At 41.8% G+C, this 18,070-nt stretch overlaps 84 pseudogenes; all 84 read right to left on the reverse strand.

The window, feature by feature from the left end:
• Positions 1-37: 37 nt before the first annotated feature.
• Positions 38-156, reverse strand: LOC142668233 (5S ribosomal RNA; annotated as a pseudogene).
• Positions 157-595: 439 nt separating this feature from the next.
• On the reverse strand, positions 596-714 carry LOC142668216 (5S ribosomal RNA; annotated as a pseudogene).
• Positions 715-781: 67 nt separating this feature from the next.
• On the reverse strand, positions 782-900 carry LOC142668111 (5S ribosomal RNA; annotated as a pseudogene).
• Positions 901-967: 67 nt separating this feature from the next.
• LOC142668228 (5S ribosomal RNA) lies at positions 968-1,086 on the reverse strand (annotated as a pseudogene).
• A 67-nt stretch (positions 1,087-1,153) lies between these two features.
• Positions 1,154-1,272, reverse strand: LOC142668083 (5S ribosomal RNA; annotated as a pseudogene).
• Positions 1,273-1,339: 67 nt separating this feature from the next.
• LOC142668974 (5S ribosomal RNA) lies at positions 1,340-1,458 on the reverse strand (annotated as a pseudogene).
• A 67-nt stretch (positions 1,459-1,525) lies between these two features.
• LOC142668236 (5S ribosomal RNA) lies at positions 1,526-1,644 on the reverse strand (annotated as a pseudogene).
• A 67-nt stretch (positions 1,645-1,711) lies between these two features.
• LOC142667853 (5S ribosomal RNA) lies at positions 1,712-1,830 on the reverse strand (annotated as a pseudogene).
• A 67-nt stretch (positions 1,831-1,897) lies between these two features.
• LOC142668977 (5S ribosomal RNA) lies at positions 1,898-2,016 on the reverse strand (annotated as a pseudogene).
• Positions 2,017-2,269: 253 nt separating this feature from the next.
• Positions 2,270-2,388, reverse strand: LOC142668953 (5S ribosomal RNA; annotated as a pseudogene).
• A 67-nt stretch (positions 2,389-2,455) lies between these two features.
• On the reverse strand, positions 2,456-2,574 carry LOC142668008 (5S ribosomal RNA; annotated as a pseudogene).
• Positions 2,575-2,641: 67 nt separating this feature from the next.
• Positions 2,642-2,760, reverse strand: LOC142668315 (5S ribosomal RNA; annotated as a pseudogene).
• Positions 2,761-2,827: 67 nt separating this feature from the next.
• On the reverse strand, positions 2,828-2,946 carry LOC142668184 (5S ribosomal RNA; annotated as a pseudogene).
• Positions 2,947-3,013: 67 nt separating this feature from the next.
• On the reverse strand, positions 3,014-3,132 carry LOC142668645 (5S ribosomal RNA; annotated as a pseudogene).
• Positions 3,133-3,199: 67 nt separating this feature from the next.
• Positions 3,200-3,318, reverse strand: LOC142667735 (5S ribosomal RNA; annotated as a pseudogene).
• A 67-nt stretch (positions 3,319-3,385) lies between these two features.
• On the reverse strand, positions 3,386-3,504 carry LOC142667975 (5S ribosomal RNA; annotated as a pseudogene).
• Positions 3,505-3,760: 256 nt separating this feature from the next.
• On the reverse strand, positions 3,761-3,879 carry LOC142668875 (5S ribosomal RNA; annotated as a pseudogene).
• Positions 3,880-3,947: 68 nt separating this feature from the next.
• On the reverse strand, positions 3,948-4,064 carry LOC142668492 (5S ribosomal RNA; annotated as a pseudogene).
• Positions 4,065-4,504: 440 nt separating this feature from the next.
• On the reverse strand, positions 4,505-4,623 carry LOC142667755 (5S ribosomal RNA; annotated as a pseudogene).
• A 67-nt stretch (positions 4,624-4,690) lies between these two features.
• On the reverse strand, positions 4,691-4,809 carry LOC142668978 (5S ribosomal RNA; annotated as a pseudogene).
• Positions 4,810-4,876: 67 nt separating this feature from the next.
• Positions 4,877-4,995, reverse strand: LOC142668482 (5S ribosomal RNA; annotated as a pseudogene).
• A 67-nt stretch (positions 4,996-5,062) lies between these two features.
• LOC142667777 (5S ribosomal RNA) lies at positions 5,063-5,181 on the reverse strand (annotated as a pseudogene).
• Positions 5,182-5,248: 67 nt separating this feature from the next.
• On the reverse strand, positions 5,249-5,367 carry LOC142668240 (5S ribosomal RNA; annotated as a pseudogene).
• Positions 5,368-5,434: 67 nt separating this feature from the next.
• On the reverse strand, positions 5,435-5,553 carry LOC142667893 (5S ribosomal RNA; annotated as a pseudogene).
• Positions 5,554-5,620: 67 nt separating this feature from the next.
• On the reverse strand, positions 5,621-5,739 carry LOC142668306 (5S ribosomal RNA; annotated as a pseudogene).
• A 67-nt stretch (positions 5,740-5,806) lies between these two features.
• Positions 5,807-5,925, reverse strand: LOC142668675 (5S ribosomal RNA; annotated as a pseudogene).
• A 67-nt stretch (positions 5,926-5,992) lies between these two features.
• Positions 5,993-6,111, reverse strand: LOC142667784 (5S ribosomal RNA; annotated as a pseudogene).
• A 67-nt stretch (positions 6,112-6,178) lies between these two features.
• On the reverse strand, positions 6,179-6,297 carry LOC142668138 (5S ribosomal RNA; annotated as a pseudogene).
• A 68-nt stretch (positions 6,298-6,365) lies between these two features.
• On the reverse strand, positions 6,366-6,483 carry LOC142668528 (5S ribosomal RNA; annotated as a pseudogene).
• A 67-nt stretch (positions 6,484-6,550) lies between these two features.
• LOC142668185 (5S ribosomal RNA) lies at positions 6,551-6,669 on the reverse strand (annotated as a pseudogene).
• A 252-nt stretch (positions 6,670-6,921) lies between these two features.
• On the reverse strand, positions 6,922-7,040 carry LOC142668440 (5S ribosomal RNA; annotated as a pseudogene).
• A 68-nt stretch (positions 7,041-7,108) lies between these two features.
• Positions 7,109-7,225, reverse strand: LOC142668384 (5S ribosomal RNA; annotated as a pseudogene).
• Positions 7,226-7,293: 68 nt separating this feature from the next.
• LOC142668667 (5S ribosomal RNA) lies at positions 7,294-7,412 on the reverse strand (annotated as a pseudogene).
• Positions 7,413-7,479: 67 nt separating this feature from the next.
• LOC142668811 (5S ribosomal RNA) lies at positions 7,480-7,598 on the reverse strand (annotated as a pseudogene).
• Positions 7,599-7,665: 67 nt separating this feature from the next.
• On the reverse strand, positions 7,666-7,784 carry LOC142668718 (5S ribosomal RNA; annotated as a pseudogene).
• A 67-nt stretch (positions 7,785-7,851) lies between these two features.
• Positions 7,852-7,970, reverse strand: LOC142668721 (5S ribosomal RNA; annotated as a pseudogene).
• A 67-nt stretch (positions 7,971-8,037) lies between these two features.
• LOC142668041 (5S ribosomal RNA) lies at positions 8,038-8,156 on the reverse strand (annotated as a pseudogene).
• A 67-nt stretch (positions 8,157-8,223) lies between these two features.
• LOC142669015 (5S ribosomal RNA) lies at positions 8,224-8,342 on the reverse strand (annotated as a pseudogene).
• Positions 8,343-8,409: 67 nt separating this feature from the next.
• On the reverse strand, positions 8,410-8,528 carry LOC142668723 (5S ribosomal RNA; annotated as a pseudogene).
• A 66-nt stretch (positions 8,529-8,594) lies between these two features.
• Positions 8,595-8,713, reverse strand: LOC142668895 (5S ribosomal RNA; annotated as a pseudogene).
• Positions 8,714-8,781: 68 nt separating this feature from the next.
• LOC142668499 (5S ribosomal RNA) lies at positions 8,782-8,899 on the reverse strand (annotated as a pseudogene).
• Positions 8,900-8,967: 68 nt separating this feature from the next.
• On the reverse strand, positions 8,968-9,086 carry LOC142667787 (5S ribosomal RNA; annotated as a pseudogene).
• A 259-nt stretch (positions 9,087-9,345) lies between these two features.
• On the reverse strand, positions 9,346-9,464 carry LOC142668757 (5S ribosomal RNA; annotated as a pseudogene).
• A 67-nt stretch (positions 9,465-9,531) lies between these two features.
• LOC142669021 (5S ribosomal RNA) lies at positions 9,532-9,650 on the reverse strand (annotated as a pseudogene).
• A 67-nt stretch (positions 9,651-9,717) lies between these two features.
• Positions 9,718-9,836, reverse strand: LOC142668481 (5S ribosomal RNA; annotated as a pseudogene).
• A 67-nt stretch (positions 9,837-9,903) lies between these two features.
• Positions 9,904-10,022, reverse strand: LOC142668851 (5S ribosomal RNA; annotated as a pseudogene).
• Positions 10,023-10,089: 67 nt separating this feature from the next.
• Positions 10,090-10,208, reverse strand: LOC142667816 (5S ribosomal RNA; annotated as a pseudogene).
• Positions 10,209-10,275: 67 nt separating this feature from the next.
• LOC142668118 (5S ribosomal RNA) lies at positions 10,276-10,394 on the reverse strand (annotated as a pseudogene).
• A 67-nt stretch (positions 10,395-10,461) lies between these two features.
• On the reverse strand, positions 10,462-10,580 carry LOC142668619 (5S ribosomal RNA; annotated as a pseudogene).
• A 67-nt stretch (positions 10,581-10,647) lies between these two features.
• On the reverse strand, positions 10,648-10,766 carry LOC142667813 (5S ribosomal RNA; annotated as a pseudogene).
• A 67-nt stretch (positions 10,767-10,833) lies between these two features.
• LOC142668207 (5S ribosomal RNA) lies at positions 10,834-10,952 on the reverse strand (annotated as a pseudogene).
• A 67-nt stretch (positions 10,953-11,019) lies between these two features.
• LOC142667941 (5S ribosomal RNA) lies at positions 11,020-11,138 on the reverse strand (annotated as a pseudogene).
• Positions 11,139-11,205: 67 nt separating this feature from the next.
• On the reverse strand, positions 11,206-11,324 carry LOC142668853 (5S ribosomal RNA; annotated as a pseudogene).
• Positions 11,325-11,391: 67 nt separating this feature from the next.
• Positions 11,392-11,510, reverse strand: LOC142668252 (5S ribosomal RNA; annotated as a pseudogene).
• A 67-nt stretch (positions 11,511-11,577) lies between these two features.
• Positions 11,578-11,696, reverse strand: LOC142668855 (5S ribosomal RNA; annotated as a pseudogene).
• A 67-nt stretch (positions 11,697-11,763) lies between these two features.
• LOC142669012 (5S ribosomal RNA) lies at positions 11,764-11,882 on the reverse strand (annotated as a pseudogene).
• Positions 11,883-11,948: 66 nt separating this feature from the next.
• Positions 11,949-12,067, reverse strand: LOC142668346 (5S ribosomal RNA; annotated as a pseudogene).
• A 67-nt stretch (positions 12,068-12,134) lies between these two features.
• On the reverse strand, positions 12,135-12,253 carry LOC142667728 (5S ribosomal RNA; annotated as a pseudogene).
• A 67-nt stretch (positions 12,254-12,320) lies between these two features.
• LOC142667950 (5S ribosomal RNA) lies at positions 12,321-12,439 on the reverse strand (annotated as a pseudogene).
• A 67-nt stretch (positions 12,440-12,506) lies between these two features.
• On the reverse strand, positions 12,507-12,625 carry LOC142667743 (5S ribosomal RNA; annotated as a pseudogene).
• A 67-nt stretch (positions 12,626-12,692) lies between these two features.
• Positions 12,693-12,811, reverse strand: LOC142668418 (5S ribosomal RNA; annotated as a pseudogene).
• Positions 12,812-12,878: 67 nt separating this feature from the next.
• On the reverse strand, positions 12,879-12,997 carry LOC142668079 (5S ribosomal RNA; annotated as a pseudogene).
• Positions 12,998-13,064: 67 nt separating this feature from the next.
• LOC142668082 (5S ribosomal RNA) lies at positions 13,065-13,183 on the reverse strand (annotated as a pseudogene).
• Positions 13,184-13,250: 67 nt separating this feature from the next.
• Positions 13,251-13,369, reverse strand: LOC142668631 (5S ribosomal RNA; annotated as a pseudogene).
• A 67-nt stretch (positions 13,370-13,436) lies between these two features.
• On the reverse strand, positions 13,437-13,555 carry LOC142667726 (5S ribosomal RNA; annotated as a pseudogene).
• A 253-nt stretch (positions 13,556-13,808) lies between these two features.
• LOC142668344 (5S ribosomal RNA) lies at positions 13,809-13,927 on the reverse strand (annotated as a pseudogene).
• A 67-nt stretch (positions 13,928-13,994) lies between these two features.
• LOC142668999 (5S ribosomal RNA) lies at positions 13,995-14,113 on the reverse strand (annotated as a pseudogene).
• Positions 14,114-14,180: 67 nt separating this feature from the next.
• LOC142668856 (5S ribosomal RNA) lies at positions 14,181-14,299 on the reverse strand (annotated as a pseudogene).
• Positions 14,300-14,366: 67 nt separating this feature from the next.
• Positions 14,367-14,485, reverse strand: LOC142669024 (5S ribosomal RNA; annotated as a pseudogene).
• Positions 14,486-14,551: 66 nt separating this feature from the next.
• On the reverse strand, positions 14,552-14,670 carry LOC142668347 (5S ribosomal RNA; annotated as a pseudogene).
• A 67-nt stretch (positions 14,671-14,737) lies between these two features.
• On the reverse strand, positions 14,738-14,856 carry LOC142667729 (5S ribosomal RNA; annotated as a pseudogene).
• A 67-nt stretch (positions 14,857-14,923) lies between these two features.
• Positions 14,924-15,042, reverse strand: LOC142668051 (5S ribosomal RNA; annotated as a pseudogene).
• Positions 15,043-15,109: 67 nt separating this feature from the next.
• Positions 15,110-15,228, reverse strand: LOC142668695 (5S ribosomal RNA; annotated as a pseudogene).
• Positions 15,229-15,295: 67 nt separating this feature from the next.
• Positions 15,296-15,414, reverse strand: LOC142668101 (5S ribosomal RNA; annotated as a pseudogene).
• A 67-nt stretch (positions 15,415-15,481) lies between these two features.
• On the reverse strand, positions 15,482-15,600 carry LOC142668813 (5S ribosomal RNA; annotated as a pseudogene).
• Positions 15,601-15,667: 67 nt separating this feature from the next.
• On the reverse strand, positions 15,668-15,786 carry LOC142668324 (5S ribosomal RNA; annotated as a pseudogene).
• A 67-nt stretch (positions 15,787-15,853) lies between these two features.
• On the reverse strand, positions 15,854-15,972 carry LOC142668104 (5S ribosomal RNA; annotated as a pseudogene).
• Positions 15,973-16,039: 67 nt separating this feature from the next.
• LOC142668160 (5S ribosomal RNA) lies at positions 16,040-16,158 on the reverse strand (annotated as a pseudogene).
• Positions 16,159-16,411: 253 nt separating this feature from the next.
• LOC142668021 (5S ribosomal RNA) lies at positions 16,412-16,530 on the reverse strand (annotated as a pseudogene).
• Positions 16,531-16,783: 253 nt separating this feature from the next.
• LOC142668012 (5S ribosomal RNA) lies at positions 16,784-16,902 on the reverse strand (annotated as a pseudogene).
• A 253-nt stretch (positions 16,903-17,155) lies between these two features.
• On the reverse strand, positions 17,156-17,274 carry LOC142668679 (5S ribosomal RNA; annotated as a pseudogene).
• Positions 17,275-17,341: 67 nt separating this feature from the next.
• LOC142668264 (5S ribosomal RNA) lies at positions 17,342-17,460 on the reverse strand (annotated as a pseudogene).
• A 67-nt stretch (positions 17,461-17,527) lies between these two features.
• LOC142668353 (5S ribosomal RNA) lies at positions 17,528-17,646 on the reverse strand (annotated as a pseudogene).
• Positions 17,647-17,899: 253 nt separating this feature from the next.
• LOC142668011 (5S ribosomal RNA) lies at positions 17,900-18,018 on the reverse strand (annotated as a pseudogene).
• Positions 18,019-18,070: the final 52 nt, after the last annotated feature.

Genomic DNA, 18,070 nt, shown 5'->3' on the forward strand with positions numbered 1-18,070 from the left:
ATCGATTGTGAAACAAAATCTAAACGACATAATAAAAAGTCAACCGCACCACGGATTCCCAGACAGTCTCCCACACTGGTACAAGCGAGGCCTTAAGCTGTGTAACTTCTGCGATCCGACGAGAGCAGGGACATTCAGCTTAGAATTGCCATTGACATTAAATGCTTTAATCCATAGTCCTTTTTAATCGATTGTGAAACAAAATCTAAACGACATAATAAAAATTAGACCGCACCACGGATTCCCAGACAGTCTCCCACACTGGTACTAGCGAGGCCTTAAGCTGTGTATCTGCTGCGATCTGCCGAGAGCAGGCACATTCAGCTTAGAATGGCCATTGATGTTAAATGCTTTAATCCATAGTCCTATTTAATCTATTGTGAAACAAAATCTAAACAACATAATAAAAAGTCAAACGCGCCACGGATTCCCAGACAGTCTCCCACACTGGTACTAGCGAGGCATTAAGCTGTGTAACTTCTGCGATCTGACGAGAGCAGGGACTTTCAGCTTAGAATGGCCATTGACATTAAATGCTTTAATCCATAGTCCTTTTTAATCGATTGTGAAACAAAATCTAAACGACATAATAAAAAGTCAACCGCACCACGGATTCCCAGACAGTCTCCCACACTGGTACTAGCGAGGCCTTAAGCTGTGTAACTTCTGCGATCTGACGAGAGCAGGCACATTCAGCTTAGAATGGCCATTGACGTTAAATGCTTTAATCCATAGTCCTATTTAATCTATTGTGAAACAAAATCTAAACGACATAATAAAAAGTCAACCGCACCACGGATTCCCAGACAGTCTCCCACACTGGTACTATCGAGGCGTTAAGCTGTGTAACTTCTGCGATCTAACGAGAGCAGGCACATCCAGCTTAGAATGGCCATTGACATTAAAGGCTTTAATCCATAGTCCTTTTTAATCGATTGTGAAACAAAATCTAAACGACATAATAAAAAGTCAACCGCACCACGGATTCCCAGACAGTCTCCCACACTGGTACTAGCGAGGCCTTAAGCTGTGTAACTTCTGCGATCTGACGAGAGCAGGCACATTCAGCTTAGAATGGCCATTGACATTAAAAGCCTTAATCCATAGTCCTATTTAATCTATTGTGACACAAAATCTAAACAACATAATAAAAAGTCAACCGCACCACGGATTCCCAGACAGTCTCCCACACTGGTACTAGCGAGGCATTAAGCTGTGTAACTTCTGCGATCTGACGAGAGCAGGGACATTCAGCTTAGAATGGCCATTGACATTAAATGCTTTAATCCATAGTCCTTTTTAATCGATTGTGAAACAAAATCTAAACGACATAATAAAAATTCAACCGCACCACGGATTCCCAGACAGTCTCCCACACTGGTACTAGCGAGGCCTTAAGCTGTGTAACTTCTGCGATCTGACGAGAGCAGGCACATTCAGCTTAGAATGGCCATTGACGTTAAATGCTTTAATCCATAGTCCTATTTAATCTATTGTGAAACAAAATCTAAACGACATAATAAAAAGTCAACTGCACCACGGATTCCCAGACAGTCTCCCACACTGGTACTAGCAAGGCGTTAAGCTGCGTAACTTCTGCGATCTAACGAGAGCAGGCACATTCAGCTTAGAATGGCCATTGACATTCAATGCTTTAATCCATAGTCCTTTTTAATCGATTGTGAAACAAAATCTAAACGACATAATAAAAAGTCAACCGCACCACGGATTCCCAGACAGTCTCCCACACTGGTACTAGCGAGGCCTTAAGCTGTGTAACTTCTGCGATCTGACGAGAGCAGGGACATTCATCTTAGAATGGCCATTGACATTAAATGCTTTAATCCATAGTCCTTTTTAATCGATTGTGAAACAAAATCTAAACGACATAATAAAAATTCAACCGCACCACGGATTCCCAGACAGTCTCCCACACTGGTACTAGCGAGGCCTTAAGCTGTGTAACTTCTGCGATCTGACGAGAGCAGGCACATTCAGCTTAGAATGGCCATTGACGTTAAATGCTTTAATCCATAGTCCTATTTAATCTATTGTGAAACAAAATCTAAACGACATAATAAAAAGTTAACTGCACCACGGATTCCCAGACAGTCTCCCACACTGGTACTAGCGAGGCGTTAAGCTGCGTAACTTCTGCGATCTAACGAGAGCAGGCACATTCAGCTTAGAATGGCCATTGACATTCAATGCTTTAATCCATAGTCCTTTTTAATCGATTGTGAAACAAAATCTAAACGACATAATAAAAAGTCAACCGCACCACGGATTCCCAGACAGTCTCCCACACTGGTACTAGCGAGGCCATAAGCTGTGTAACTTCTGCGATCTGACGAGAGCAGGCACATTCAGCTTAGAATGGCCATTGACATCAAAAGCCTTAATCCATAGTCCTATTTAATCTATTGTGAAACAAAATCTAAACAACATAATAAAAAGTCAACCGTACCACGGATTCACAGACAGTCTCCCACACTGGTACTAGCGAGGCCTTAAGCTGTGTAACTTCTGCGATCTGACGAGAGCAGGCACATTCAGCTTAGAATGGCCATTGACATTAAATCCTTTAATCCATAGTCCTTTTTAATCGATTGTGAAACAAAATCTAAACGACATAATAAAAAGTCAACCGCACCACGGATTCCCAGACAGTCTCCCACACTGGTACTAGCGAGGCCTTAAGCTGTATAACTTCTGCGATCTGACGACAGCAGGGACATTCAGCTTAGAATGGCCATTGACATTAAATGCTTTAATCCATAGTCCTTTTTAATCGATTGTGAAACAAAATCTAAACGACATAATAAAAAGTCAACCGCACCACGGATTCCCAGACAGTCTCCCACACTGGTACTAGCGAGGCGTTAAGCTGTGTAACTTCTGCGATCTAACGAGAGCAGGCACATCCAGCTTAGAATGGCCATTGACATTAAATGTTTTAATCCATAGTCCTTTTTAATCGATTGTGAAACAAAATCTAAACGACATAATAAAAAGTCAACCGCACCACGGATTCCCAGACAGTCTCCCACACTGGTACTAGCGAGGCCTTAAGCTGTGTAACTTCTGCGATCTGACGAGAGCAGGCACATCCAGCTTAGAATGGCCATTGACATTAAATGCTTTAATCCATAGTCCTTTTTAATCGATTGTGAAACAAAATCTAAACGACATAATAAAAAGTCAACCGCACCACGGATTCCCAGACAGTCTCCCACACTGGTACTAGCGAGGCCTTAAGCTGTGTAACGTCTGCGATCTGACGAGAGCAGGGACATTCAGCTTAGAATGGCCATTGACATTAAATGCTTTAATCCATAGTCCTTTTTAATCGATTGTGAAACAAAATCTAAACGACATAATAAAAATTCAACCGCACCACGGATTCCCAGACAGTCTACCACACTGGTACTAGCGAGGCCTTAAGCTGTCTAACTTCTGCGTTCTGATGAGAACAGGCACATTCAGCTTAGCATGGCCATTGACGTTAAATGCTTTAATCCATAGTCCTATTTAATCTATTGTGAAACAAAATCTAAACGCCATAATAAAAAGTCAACCGCACCACGGATTCCCAGACAGTCCTCCCACACTGGTACTAGCGAGGCCTTAAGCTGTGTAACTTCTGCGATCTGACGAAAAGCAGGCACATTCAGCTTAGAAGGGCCATTGACATTAAATGCTTTAATCCATAGTCATTTTTTAATCGATTGTGAAACAAAATCTAAACGACATAATAAAAAGTCAACCGCACCACGGATTCCCAGACAGTCTCCCACACAGGTACTAGCAAGGCCTTAAGCTGTGTAACTTCTGCGATCTGACGAGAGCAGGCACATTCAGCTTAGAATGGCCATTGACATTAAATGCTTTAATCCATAGTCCTTTTTAATCGATTGTGAAACAAAATCTAAACGACATAATAAAAAGTCAACCGCACCACGCATTCCCAGACAGTCTCCCACACTGGTACTAGCGAGGCCTTAAGCTGTGTAACTTCTGCGATCTGACGAGAGCAGGCACATTCAGCTTAGAATGGCCATTGACATTAAATGCTTTAATCCATAGTCCTTTTTAATCGATTGTGAAACAAAATCTAAACGACATAATAAAAATTCAACTGCACCACGGATTCCCAGACAGTCGCCCACACTGGTACTAGCGAGGCCTTAAGCTGTGTAACTTCTGCGATCTGACGAGAGCAGGCACATTCAGCTTAGAATGGCCATTGACGTTAAATGCTTTAATCCATAGTCCTATTTAATCTATTGTGAAACAAAATCTAAACGACATAATAAAAAGTCAACCGCACCACGGATTCCCAGACAGTCTCCCACACTGGTTCTAGCGAGGCATTAAGCTGTGTAACTTCTGCGATCTAACGAGAGCAGGCACATCCAGCTTAGAATAGCCATTGACATTAAAAGCCTTAATCCATAGTCCTATTTAATCTATTGTGAAACAAAATCTAAACAACATAATAAAAAGTCAACCGCACCACGGATTTCCAGACAGTCTCCCACACTGGTACTAGCGAGGCCTTAAGCTGTGTAACTTCTGCGATCTGACGAGAGCAGGGACTTTCAGCTTAGAATGGCCATTGACATTAAATGCTTTAATCCATAGTCCTTTTTAATCGATTGTGAAACAAAATCTAAACGACTTAATAAAAATTCAACCGCACCACGGATTCCCAGACAGTCTCCCACACTGGTACTAGCGAGGCCTTAAGCTGTGTAACTTCTGCGATCTGACGAGAGCAGGCACATTCAGCTTAGAATGGCCATTGACGTTAAATGCTTTAATACATAGTCCTATTTAATCTATTGTGAAACAAAATCTAAACGACATAATAAAAAGTCAACCGCACCACGGACTCCCAGACAGTCTCCCACACTGGTACTAGCGAGGCGTTAAGCTGCGTAACTTCTGCGATCTAACGAGAGCAGGCACATTCAGTTTAGAATGGCCATTGACATCAAATGCTTTAATCCATAGTCCTTTTTAATCGATTGTGAAACAAAATCTAAACGACATAATAAAAAATCAACCGCACCACGGATTCCCAGACAGTCTCCCACACTGGTACTAGCGAGGCCTTAAGCTGTGTAAATTCTGCGATCTGACGAGAGCAGGCACATTCAGCTTAGAATGGCCATTGACATCAAAAGCCTTAATCCATAGTCCTATTTAATCTATTGTGAAACAAAATCTAAACAACATAATAAAAAGTCAACCGCACCACGGATTCCCAGACAGTCTCCCACACTGGTACTAGCGAGGCCTTAAGCTGTGTAACTTCTGCGATCTGACGAGAGCAGGCACATTCAGCTTAGAATGGCCATTGACATTAAATGCTTTAATCCATAGTCCTTTTTAATCGATTGTGAAACAAAATCTAAACGACATAATAAAAAGTCAACCGCACCACGGATTCCCAGACAGTCTCCCACACTGGTACTAGCGAGGCCTTAAGCTGTGTAACTTCTGCGATCTGACAAGAGCAGGGACATTCAGCTTAGAATGGCCATTGACATTAAATGCTTTAATCCATAGTCCTTTTTAATCGATTGTGAAACAAAATCTAAACGACATAATAAAAAGTCAACCGCACCACGGATTCCCCGACAGTCTCCCACACTGGTACTAGCGAGGCGTTAAGCTGTGTAACTTCTGCGATCTAACGAGAGCAGGTACATCCAGCTTAGAATGGCCATTGACATTAAATGTTTTAATCCATAGTCCTTTTTAATCGATTGTGAAACAAAATCTAAACGACATAATAAAAAGTCAACCGCACCACAGATTCCCAGACAGTCTCCCACACTGGTACTAGCGAGGCCTTAAGCTGTGTAACTTCTGCGTTCTGACGAGAGCAGGCACATTCAGCTTAGAATGGCCATTGACATTAAATGCTTTAATCCATAGTCCTATTTAATCTATTGTGAAAAAAAATCTAAACGACATAATAAAAAGTCAACCTCACCACGGATTCCCAGACAGTCTCCCACACTGGTACTAGCGAGGCCTTAAGCTGTGTAACTTCTGCGATCTGACGAGAGCAGGCACATTCAGCTTAGAATGGCCATTGACATTAAATGCTTTAATCCATAGTCCTTTTTAATCGATTGTGAAACAAAATCTAAACGACATAATAAAAAGTCAACCGCACCACGGATTCCCAGACAGTCTCCCACCATGGTACTAGCGAGGCCTTAAGCTGTGTAACTTCTGCGATCTGACGAGAGCAGGGACATTCATCTTAGAATAGCCATTGAAATTAAATGATTTAATCCATAGTCCTTTTTAATCGATTGTGAAACAAAATCTAAACGACATAATAAAAAGGCAACCGCACCACGGATTCCCAGACAGTCTCCCACACTGGTACTAGCGAGGCCTTAAGCTGTGTAACTTCTGCGATCTAACGAGAGCAGGGACATTCAGCTTAGAATGGCCATTGACATTAAATGCTTTAATCCATAGTCCTTTTTAATCGATTGTGAAACAAAATCTAAACGACATAATAAAAAGTCAACCGCACCACGGATTCCCAGACAGTCTCCCACACTGGTACTAGCGAGGCGTTAAGCTGTGTAACTTCTGCGATCTAACGAGAGCAGGCACATCCAGCTTAGAATGGCCATTGACATTAAATGTTTTAATCCATAGTCCTTTTTAATCGATTGTGAAACAAAATCTAAACGACATAATAAAAAGTCAACCCCACACGGATTCCCAGACAGTCTCCCACACTGGTACTAGCGAGGGCTTAAGTTGTGTAACTTCTGCGATCTGACGAGAGCAGGCACATTCAGCTTAGAATGGCCATTGACATTGAATGCTTTAATCCATAGTCCTTTTTAATCGATTGTGAAACAAAATCTAAACAACATAATAAAAAGTCAACCGCACCACGGATTCCCAGACAGTCTCCCACACTGGTACTAGCGAGGCCTTAAGCTGTGTAACAGCTGCAATCTGACGAGAGCAGGGACATTCAGCTTAGAATGGCCATTGACATTAAATGCTTTTATCCATAGTCCTTTTTAATCGATTGTGAAACAAAATCTAAACGACATAATAAAAAGTCAATCGCACCACGGATTCCCAGACAGTCTCCCACACTGGTACTAGCGAGGCCTTAAGCTGTGTAACTTCTGCGATCTGACGAGAGCAGGCACATTCAGCTTAGAATGGCCATTGACATTAAAAGCCTTAATCCATAGTCCTATTTAATCTATTGTGAAACAAAATCTAAACAACATAATAAAAAGTCAACCGCACCACGGATTCCCAGACAGTCTCCCACACTGGTACTAGCGAGGCCTTAAGCTGTGTAACTTCTGCGATCTGACGAGAGCAGGGACTTTCAGCTTAGAATGGCCATTGACATTAAATGCTTTAATCCATAGTCCTTTTTAATCGATTGTGAAACAAAATCTAAACGACATAATAAAAAGTCAACCGCACCACGGATTCCCAGACAGTCTCCCACACTGGTACTAGCGAGGCCTTAAGCTGTGTAACTTCTGCGATCTGACGAGAGCAGGCACATTAAGCTTAGAATGGCCATTGACATTAAATGCTTTAATCCATAGTCCTTTTTAATCGATTGTGAAACAAAATCTAAACGACATAATAAAAAGTCAACCGCACCACGGATTCCCAGACAGTCTCCCACACTGGTACTAGCGAGGCCCTAAGCTGTGTAACTTCTGCGATCTGACGAGAGCAGGCACATCCAGCTTAGAATGGCCATTGACATTAAATGCTTTAATCCATAGTCCTTTTTAATCGATTGTGAAACAAAATCTAAACGACATAATAAAAAGTCAACCGCACCACGGATTCCCAGACAGTCTCCCACACTGGTACTAGCGAGGCCTTAAGCTGTGTAACTTCTGCGATCTGACGAGAGCAGGGACATTCAGCTTAGAATGGCCATTGACATTAAATGCTTTAATTCATAGTCCTTTTTAATCGATTGTGAAACAAAATCTAAACGACATAATAAAAATTCAACCGCACCACGGATTCCAAGACAGTCTCCCACACTGGTACTAGCGAGGCCTTAAGCTGTGTAACTTCTGCGATCTGACGAGAGCAGGCACATTCAGCTTAGAATGGCCATTGACGTTAAATGCTTTAATCCATAGTCCTATTTAATCTATTGTGAAACAAAATCTAAACGACATAATAAAAAGTCAACCGCACCACGGATTCCCAGACAGTCTCCCACACTGGTACTAACGAGGCCTTAAGCTGAGTAACTTCTGCGATCTGACGAGAGCAGGCACATTCAGCTTAGAATGGCCATTGCCATTAAAAGCCTTAATCCATAGTCCTATTTAATCTATTGTGAAACAAAATCTAAACAACTTAATAAAAAGTCAACCGCACCACGGATTCCCAGACAGTCTCCCACACTGGTACTAGCGAGGCCTTAAGCTGTGTAACTTCTGCGATCTGACGAGAGCAGGGACATTCAGCTTAGAATGGCCATTGACATTAAATGCTTAATCCATAGTCCTATTTAATCGATTGTGAAACAAAATCTAAACGACATAATAAAAAGTCTACCGCACCACGGATTCCCAGACAGTCTCCAACACTGGTACTAGCGAGGCCTTAAGCTGTGTAACTTCTGCGTTCTGACGAGAGCAGGCACATTCAGCTTAGAATGGCCATTGACGTTAAATGCTTTAATCCATAGTCCTATTTAATCTATTGTGAAACAAAATCTAAACGACATAATAAAAAGGCAACCGCACCACGGATTCCCAGACAGTCTCCCACACTGGTACTAGCAAGGCCTTAAGCTGTGTAACTTCTGCGATCTGACGAGAGCAGGCACATTCAGCTTAGAATGGCCATTGACATTAAATGCTTTTCATCCATAGTCCTTTTTAATTGATTGTGAAACAAAATCTAAACGACATAATAAAAATTCAACAGCACCACGGATTCCCAGACAGTCTCCCACACTGGTACTAGCGAGGCCTTAAGCTGTGTAACTTCTGCGATCTGACGAGAGCAGGCACATTCAGCTTAGAATGGCCATTGACGTTAAATGTTTTAATCCATAGTCCTATTTAATCTATTGTGAAACTAAATCTTAACGACATAATAAAAAGTCAACCACACCACGGATTCCCAGACAGTCTCCCACACTGGTACTAGTGAGGCGTTAAGCTGTGTAACTTCTGCGATCTAACGAGAGCAGGCACATTCAGCTTAGAATTGCCATTGCCATTGACATTAAATGCTTTAATCCATAGTCCTTTTTAATCGATTGTGAAACAAAATCTAAACGACATAATAAAAAGTCAACCGCACCACGGATTCCCAGACAGTCTCCCACACTAGTACTAGCGAGGCCTTAAGCTGTGTAACTTCTGCGAACTGACGAGAGCAGGTACATTCAGCTTAGAATGGCCATTGACATTAAAAGCCTTAATCCATAGTCCTATTTCATCTATTGTGAAACAAAATCTAAACAACATAAAAAAAAGTCAACCGCACCACGGATTCCCAGACAGTCTCCCACACTGGTACTAGGGAGGCCTTAAGCTGTGTAACTTCTGCGATCTGACGAGAGCAGGCACATTCAGCTTAGAATGGCCATTGACGTTAAATGCTTTAATCCATAGTCCTATTTAATCTATTGTGAAACAAAATCTAAACGACATAATAAAAAGTCAACCACACCACGGATTCCCAGACAGTCTCCCACACTGGTACTAGCGAGGCGTTAAGCTGTGTAACTTCTGCGATCTAACGAGAGCAGGCACATTCAGCTTAGAATGACCATTGACATTAAATGCTTTAATCCATAGTCCTTTTTAATCGATTGTGAAACAAAATCTAAACGACATAATAAAAAGTCAACCGCACCACGGATTCCCAGACAGTCTCCCACACTGGTACTAACGAGGCCTTAAGCTGTGTAACTTCTGCGATCTGACGAGAGCAGGCACATTCAGCTTAGAATGGCCATTGCCATTAAAAGCCTTAATCCATAGTCCTATTTAATCTATTGTGAAACAAAATCTAAACAACATAATAAAAAGTCAACCGCACCACGGATTCCCAGACAGTCTCCCACACTGGTAATAGCGAGGCCTTAAGCTGTGTAACTTCTGCGATCTGACGAGAGCAGGCACATTCAGCTTAGAATGGCCATTGACATTAAATGCTTTAATCCATAGTCCTTTTTAATCGATTGTGAAACAAAATCTAAACGACATAATACAAAGTCAACCGCACCACGGATTCCCAGACAGTCTCCCACACTGGTACTAACGAGGCCTTAAGCTGTGTAACTTCTGCGATCTGACGAGAGCAGGCATATTCAGCTTAGAATGTCCATTGCCATTAAAAGCTTTAATCCATAGTCCTATTTAATCTATTGTGAAACAAAATCTAAACAACATAATAAAAAGTCAACCGCACCACGGATTCCCAGACAGTCTCCCACACTGGTACTAGCGAGGCCTTAAGCTGTGTAACTTCTGCGATCTGACGAGAGCAGGTACATTCAGCTTAGAATGGCCATTGACATTAAAAGCCTTAATCCATAGTCCTATTTAATCTATTGTGAAACAAAATCTAAACAACATAATAAAAAGTCAACCGCACCACGGATTCACAGACAGTCTCCCACACTGGTACTAGCGAGGCCTTAAGCTGTGTAACTTCTGCGATCTGACGAGAGCAGGGACATTCAGCTTAGAATGGCCATTGACATTAAATGCTTTAATCCATAGTCCTTTTTAATCGATTGTGAAACAAAATCTAAACGACATAATAAAAATTCAACCGCACCACGGATTCCCAGACAGTCTCCCACACTGGTACTAGCGAGGCCTTAAGATGTGTAACTTCTGCGATCTGACGAGAGCAGGCACATTCAGCTTAGAATGGCCATTGACGTTAAATGCTTTAATCCATAGTCCTAATTAATCTATTGTGAAACAAAATCTAAACGACATAATAAAAAGTCAACAACACCACGGATTCCCAGACAGTCTCCCACACTGGTACTAGCGAGGCGTTAAGCTGTGTAACTTCTGCGATCTAACGAGAGCAGGCACATTCAGCTTAGAATGGCCATTGACATTAAACGCTTTAATCCATAGTCCTTTTTAATCGATTGTGAAACAAAATCTAAACGACATAATAAAAAGTCAACCGCACCACGGATTCCCAGACAGTCTCCCACACTGGTACTAACGAGGCCTTAAGCTGTGTAACTTCTGCGATCTGACGAGAGCAGGCACATTCAGCTTAGAATGGCCATTGCCATTAAGAGCCTTAATCCATAGTCCTATTTAATCTATTGTGAAACAAAATCTAAACAACATAATAAAAAGTCAACCGCACCACGGATTCCCAGACAGTCTCCCACACTGGTACTAGCGAGGCCTTAAGCTGTGTAACTTCTGCGATCTGACGAGAGCAGGCACATTCAGCTTAGAATGGCCATTGACATTAAATGCTTTAATCCATAGTCCTTTTTAATCAATTGTGAAACAAAATCTAAACGACATAATAAAAAGTCAACCGCACCACGGATTCCCAGACAGTCTCCCACACTGGTACTAACGAGGCCTTAAGCTGTGTAACTTCTGCGATCTGACGAGAGCAGGCACATTCAGCTTAGAATGGCCATTGCCATTAAAAGCCTTAATCCATAGTCCTATTTAATCTATTGTGAAACAAAATCTAAACAACATAATAAAAAGTCAACCGCACCACGGATTCCCAGACAGTCTCCCACACTAGTACTAGCGAGGCCTTAAGCTGTGTAACTTCTGCGATCTGACGAGAGCAGGCACATTCAGCTTAGAATGGCCATTGACATTAAATGTTTAATCCATAGTCCTTTTTAATCGATTGTGAAACAAAATCTAAACGACATAATAAAAATTCTACCGCACCACGGATTCCCAGACAGTCTCCAACACTGGTACTAGCGAGGCCTTAAGCTGTGTAACTTCTGTGTTCTGATGAGAGCAGGCACATTCAGCTTAGAATGGCCATTGACGTTAAATGCTTTAATCCATAGTCCTATTTAATCTATTGTGAAACAAAATCTAAACGACATAATAAAAAGACAACCGCACCACGGATTCCCAGACAGTCTCCCACACTGGTACTAGCAAGGCCTTAAGCTGTGTAACTTCTGCGATCTGACGAGAGCAGGCACATTCAGCTTAGAATGGCCATTGACATTAAATGTTTTAATCCATAGTCCTTTTTAATTGATTGTGAAACAAAATCTAAACGACATAATAAAAATTCAACCGCACCACGGATTCCCAGACAGTCTCCCACACTGGTACTAGCAAGGCCTTAAGCTGTGTAACTTCTGCGATCTGACGAGAGCAGGCACATTCAGCTTAGAATGGCCATTGACATTAAATGTTTTTATCCATAGTCCTTTTTAATTGATTGTGAAACAAAATCTAAACGACATAATAAAAAGTCAACCGCACCACGGATTCCCAGACAGTCTCCCACACTGGTACTAACGAGGCCTTAAACTGTGTAACTTCTGCGATCTGACGAGAGCAGGCACATTCAGCTTAGAATGGCCATTGCCATCAAAAGCCTTAATCCATAGTCCTATTTAATCTATTGTGAAACAAAATCTAAACAACATAATAAAAAGTCAACCGCACCACGGATTCCCAGACAGTCTCCCACACTGGTAATAGCGAGGCCTTAAGCTGTGCAACTTCTGCGATCTGACGAGAGCAGGCACATTCAGCTTAGAATGGCCATTGACATTAAATGCTTTAATCCATAGTCCTTTTTAATCGATTGTGAAACAAAATCTAAACGACATAATACAAAGTCAACCGCACCACGGATTCCCAGACAGTCTCCCACACTGGTACTAACGAGGCCTTAAGCTGTGTAACTTCTGCGATCTGACGAGAGCAGGCACATTCAGCTTAGAATGTCCATTGCCATTAAAAGCCTTAATCCATAGTCCTATTTAATCTATTGTGAAACAAAATCTAAACAACATAATAAAAAGTCAACCGCACCACGGATTCCCAGACAGTCTCCCACACTGGTACTAACGAGGCCTTAAGCTGTGTAACTTCTGCGATCTGACGAGAGCAGGCACATTCAGCTTAGAATGTCCATTGCCATTAAAAGCCTTAATCCATAGTCCTATTTAATCTATTGTGAAACAAAATCTAAACAACATAATAAAAAGTCAACCGCACCACGGATTCCCAGACAGTCTCCCACACTGGTACTAGCGAGGCCTTAAGCTGTGTAACTTCTGCGATCTGACGAGAGCAGGTACATTCAGCTTAGAATGGCCATTGACATTAAAAGCCTTAATCCATAGTCCTATTTAATCTATTGTGAAACAAAATCTAAACAACATAATAAAAGGTCAACCGCACCACGGATTCACAGACAGTCTCCCACACTGGTACTAGCGAGGCCTTAAGCTGTGTAACTTCTGCGATCTGACGAGAGCAGGGACATTCAGCTTAGAATGGCCATTGACATTAAATGCTTTAATCCATAGTCCTTTTTAATCGATTGTGAAACAAAATCTAAACGACATAATAAAAATTCAACCGCACCACGGATTCCCAGACAGTCTCCCACACTGGTACTAGCGAGGCGTTAAGCTGAGTAACTTCTGCGATCTAACGAGAGCAGGCACATTCAGCTTAGAATGGCCATTGACATTAAACGCTTTAATCCATAGTCCTTTTTAATCGATTGTGAAACAAAATCTAAACGACATAATAAAAAGTCAACCGCACCACGGATTCCCAGACAGTCTCCCACACTGGTACTAACGAGGCCTTAAGCTGTGTAACTTCTGCGATCTGACGAGAGAAGGCACATTCAGCTTAGAATGGCCATTGCCATTAAGAGCCTTAATCCATAGTCCTATTTAATCTATTGTGAAACAAAATCTAAACAACATAATAAAAAGTCAACCGCACCACGGATTCCCAGACAGTCTCCCACACTGGTACTAGCGAGGCCTTAAGCTGTGTAACTTCTGCGAACTGACGAGAGCAGGCACATTCAGCTTAGAATGGCCATTGACATTAAATGCTTTAATCCATAGTCCTTTTTAATCGATTGTGAAACAAAATCTAAACGACATAATAAAAAGTCAACCGCACCACGGATTCCCAGACAGTCTCCCACACTGGTACTAACGAGGCCTTAAGCTGTGTAACTTCTGCGATCTGACGAGAGCAGGCACATTCAGCTTAGAATGGCCATTGCCATTAAAAGCCTTAATCCATAGTCCTATTTAATCTATTGTGAAACAAAATCTAAACAACATAATAAAAAGTCAACCGCACCACGGATTCCCAGACAGTCTCCCACACTAGTACTAGCGAGGCCTTAAGCTGTGTAACTTCTGCGATCTGACGAGAGCAGGCACATTCAGCTTAGAATGGCCATTGACATTAAATGTTTAATCCATAGTCCTTTTTAATCGATTGTGAAACAAAATCTAAACGACATAATAAAAATTCTACCGCACCACGGATTCCCAGACAGTCTCCAACACTGGTACTAGCGAGGCCTTAAGCTGTGTAACTTCTGTGTTCTGATGAGAGCAGGCACATTCAGCTTAGAATGGCCATTGACGTTAAATGCTTTAATCCATAGTCCTATTTAATCTATTGTGAAACAAAATCTAAACGACATAATAAAAAGACAACCGCACCACGGATTCCCAGACAGTCTCCCACACTGGTACTAGCAAGGCCTTAAGCTGTGTAACTTCTGCGATCTGACGAGAGCAGGCACATTCAGCTTAGAATGGCCATTGACATTAAATGTTTTAATCCATAGTCCTTTTTAATTGATTGTGAAACAAAATCTAAACGACATAATAAAAATTCAACCGCACCACGGATTCCCAGACAGTCTCCCACACTGGTACTAGCGAGGCCTTAAGCTGTGTAACTTTTGCGATCTGACGAGAGCAGGCACATTCAGCTTAGAATGGCCATTGACAATAAATGCTTTAATCCATAGTCCTTTTTAATCGATTGTGAAACAAAATCTAAACTACATAATAAAAAGTCAACCGCACCACGGATTCCCAGACAGTCTCCCACACTGGTACTAGCGAGGCCTTAAGCTGTGTAATTTCTGCGATCTGACGAGAGCAGGGACATTCAGCTTAGAATGGCCATTGACATTAAATGCTTTAATCCATAGTCCTTTTTAATCGATTGTGAAACAAAATCTAAACGACATAATAAAAATTCAACCGCACCACGGATTCCCAGACAGTCTCCCACACTGATACTAGCGAGGCCTTAAGCTGTGTAACTTCTGCGATCTGACGAGAGCAGGAACATTCAGCTTAGAATGGCCATTGACATTAAATGCTTTAATCCATAGTCCTATTTAATCTATTGTGAAACTAAATCTTAACGACATAATAAAAAGTCAACCACACCACGGATTCCCAGACAGTCTCCCACACTGGTACTAGCGAGGCCTTAAGCTGTGTAACTTCTGCGATCTGACGAGAGCAGGCACATTCAGCTTAGAATGGCCATTGACGTTAAATGCTTTAATCCATAGTCCTATTTAATCTATTGTGAAACAAAATCTAAACGACATAATAAGAAGTCAACCGCACCACGGATTCCCAGACAGTCTCCCACACTGGTACTAGCGAGGCCTTAAGCTGTGTAACTTCTGCAATCTGACGAGGGCAGGGACATTCAGCTTAGAATGGCCATTGACATCAAATGCTTTAATCCATAGTCCTTTTTAATCGATTGTGAAACAAAATCTAAACGACATAATAAAAATTCAACCGCACCACGGATTCCCAGACAGTCTCCCACACTGGTACTAGCGAGGCCTTAAGCTGTGTAACTTCTGCGATCTGACGAGAGCAGGCACATTCAGTTTAGAATGGCCATTGACGTTAAATGCTTTAATCCATAGTCCTATTTAATCTATTGTGAAACAAAATGTAAACGACATAATAAAAAGTCAACCGCACCACGGATTCCCAGACAGTCTCCCACACTGGTACTAGCGAGGCGTTAAGCTGTGTAACTTCTGCGATCTAACGAGAGCAGGCACATTCAGCTTAGAATGGCCATTGACATTAAATGCTTTAATCCATAGTCCTTTTTAATCGATTGTGAAACAAAATCTAAACGACATAATAAAAAGGCAACCGCACCACGGATTCCCAGACAGTCTTCCACACTGGTACTAGCGAGGCCTTAAGCTGTGTAACTTCTGCGGTCTGACGAGAGCAGGCACATTCAGCTTAGAATGGCCATTGACATTAAATGCTTTAATCCATAGTCCTTTTTAATCGATTGTGAAACATAATCTAAACAACATAATAAACAGTCAACCGCACCACGGATTCCCAGACAGTCTCCCTCACTGGTACTAGCAAGGCCTTAAGCTGTGTAACTTCTGCGATCTGACGAGAGCAGGGACATTCAGCTTAGAATGGCCATTGACATTAAATGCTTTAATCCATAGTCCTTTTTAATCGATTGTGAAACAAAATCTAAACGACATAATAAAAATTCAACCGCACCACAGATTCCCAGACAGTCTCCCACACTGGTACTAGCGAGGCCTTAAGCTGTGTAACTTCTGCGATCTGACGAGAGCAGGCACATTCAGCTTAGAATGGCCATTGACTTTAAATGCTTTAATCCATAGTCCTATTTAATCTATTGTGAAACAAAATCTAAACGACATAATAAAAAGTCAACCGCACCACGGATTCCCAGGCAGTCTCCCACACTGGTACTAGCGAGGCGTTAAGCTGTGTAACTTCTGCGATCTAACGAGAGCAGGCACATTCAGCTTAGAATGGCCATTGACATTAAATGCTTTAATCCATAGTCCTTTTTAATCGATTGTGAAACAAAATCTAAACAACATAATAAAAAGTCAACCACACCACGGATTCCCAGACACTCTCCCACACTGGTACTAGCGAGGGCTTAAGCTGTGTAACTTCTGCGATCTAACGAGAACAGGCACATTCAGCTTAGAATTGCCATTGACATTAAATGCTTTAATCCATAGTCCTTTTTAATCGATTGTGAAACAAAATCTAAACGACATAATAAAAAGTCTACCGCACCACGGATTCCCAGACAGTCTCCCACACTGGTACTAGCGAGGCCTTAAGCTGTGTAACTTCTGCGTTCTGACGAGAGCAGGAACATTCAGCTTAGAATGGCCATTGACGTTAAATGCTTTAATCCATAGTCCTATTTAATCTATTGTGAAACAAAATCTAAACGACATAATAAAAAGTCAACCGCACCACGGATTCCCAGACAGTCTCCCACACTGGTACTAGCGAGGCCTTAAGCTGTGTAACTTCTGCGATCTGACGAGAGCAGGCACATTCAGCTTAGAATGGCCATTGACATTAAATGCTTTAATCCATAGTCCTTTTTAATCGATTATGAAACAAAATCTAAACGACATAATAAAAAGTCAACCGCACCACGGATTCCCAGACAGTCTCCCACACTGGTACTAGCGAGGCCTTAAGCTGTGTAACTTCCGCAATCTGAGGAGAGCAGGGACATTCAGCTTAGAATGGCCATTGACATTAAATGCTTTAATCCATAGTCCTTTTTAATCGATTGTGAAACAAAATCTAAACGACATAATAAAAATTCAACCGCACCACAGATTCCCAGACAGTCTCCCACACTGGTACTAGCGAGGCCTTAAGCTGTGTAACTTCTGCGATCTGACGAGAGCAGGGACATTCAGCTTAGAGTGGCCATTGACATTAAGTGCTTTAATACATAGTCCTTTTTAATCGATTGTGAAACAAAATCTAAACGACATAATAAAAATTCAACCGCACCACGGATTCCCAGACAGTTTCCCACACTGGTACTAGCGAGGCCTTAAACTGTGTAACTTCTGCGTTCTGACGAGAGCAGGCACATTCAGCTTAGAATGGCCATTGACGTTTAATGCTTTAATCCATAGTCCTATTTAATCTATTGTGAAACAAAATCTA

Source organism: Rhinoderma darwinii (genome assembly GCF_050947455.1).
Source record: "Rhinoderma darwinii isolate aRhiDar2 chromosome 1 unlocalized genomic scaffold, aRhiDar2.hap1 SUPER_1_unloc_11, whole genome shotgun sequence".
NCBI classification, from domain to species: Eukaryota; Metazoa; Chordata; class Amphibia; order Anura; family Rhinodermatidae; genus Rhinoderma; species Rhinoderma darwinii.